This window comes from Haematobia irritans, chromosome 4 (assembly GCF_050003625.1).
Source record: "Haematobia irritans isolate KBUSLIRL chromosome 4, ASM5000362v1, whole genome shotgun sequence".
NCBI classification, from domain to species: domain Eukaryota; kingdom Metazoa; phylum Arthropoda; class Insecta; order Diptera; family Muscidae; genus Haematobia; species Haematobia irritans.
Genome location: NC_134400.1, coordinates 223364645 through 223366178, shown reverse-complemented (window position 1 = coordinate 223366178; position 1534 = coordinate 223364645).

Here is a 1534-nt window from a genome sequence, read left to right as displayed (position 1 = left end):
CAGATTACGATAAAACCTCTAGCCACCTGTGCGTATGCGTATTCTTCATATTTCATATTTTTATTACACATTCGGCACCCTGTACCAATATTCTCTCATAGAAGAATACAAAAAACATTGCAATTAAACAATCGTATTTCCAACTAATGAGTTTTTAATTTACATTACAACCTCCCTAGTCCGCACAGATATAGTTTCGATCTTTGTCCGGACTACAGTGCAAATAAATTTAAAGTAGCTAGTTGGTTGTTGTTTTACATATATATTCGTAGGGCATATGTTTTAACTTTTTGGTTTAGCAAGGCCGTCTTCGGAGCCCATTGGTATGCTATGATTGTATCTTTACATAATGATTTTCATAAACGATTTCAGAACGCTTCCAAGGTTGCATAATGTTCGATTAGATTGAGTTAAATTACAGACCATTGATTGTAGTAATGTCGTGCAATTTTAAGGCAAAAGTTAGAGCCAGTATAGATTTCCTTTTCCATCCAATTTTTTCGTTTTCACTTCCAGAAGATGTACTCCCAATGATGTTCTTTATTTTAACTACACAGGAAGTTCTTTTAATTAAATTTTCTATAACTTGCTTTTTCATATTTTTAATGGGTAATTTTTACTTTTTTTGTTTGAAATTGGTTAAAAACAAAGAATTCATAAAATGGTACAAATTATTTAAATTTTGTCGAAAAACTGCTAAATCCAATCTGAAAAAATTGTGAAATTTTGAACATATTTGTGGTCAAACGTTTCAGACAAGCGTTAGAATCCATTAAAAATTATAAAAAATATTTATTTGAAAAAATATCACAGAATTGTTTTATTTACATCCAAAACATTGAATTCGGATCACACCTAAAGAAGTGATGCAAATTCAGTGCACCGGCTGTTGAAATGGAGGACTTCTCTCCTATGATAAGCCCATATTAAATTCATCGCTTCTGCGTTAATTTTGCATTACTTCCGGATCCAAAATGAACATCTTCATTACTTTTTTGGCGACGCTTTTAAAAATTTTAAAAATTAAAAATTATAAAAAGTTATATATTTGACAAAATATGACAGAATTTTTTTATTTACATCCAAAACACTGAATTCGGATCACACCTAAAGAAGTGATACAAATTCAATGCAACGGCTGTTGAAAGGGAGGACTTCTCTCCCATGATAAGCCCATATTAAATTCATCGCTTCTGCGTCAATTTTGTACCACTTCCGGATCCAAAAAGAACATATTCATTACTTTTTGGCGACGCTTTTTTGCTGGGTATGAAGTTGATGCAAAATTTTTGAAATAATTAATAAGAGGCGATTTTGATTCCAGAAAGAAATCGAAGTCAGTATTGGGTAGCAAAAGTGAAGGCGTACATTTCTAATTAGAGTAGTTCATTGTAAACGGTCTCTTAAGGTTTTGAATTGCTTTAATAAATGGAAATAGTTTGTTTGGAACAAGCATTTAGATATGTTCAAACGTATCTGTATTTTTATACTTTACCTGTATTAGGAAACCAGAATTATAGAAAAGCATATGGAA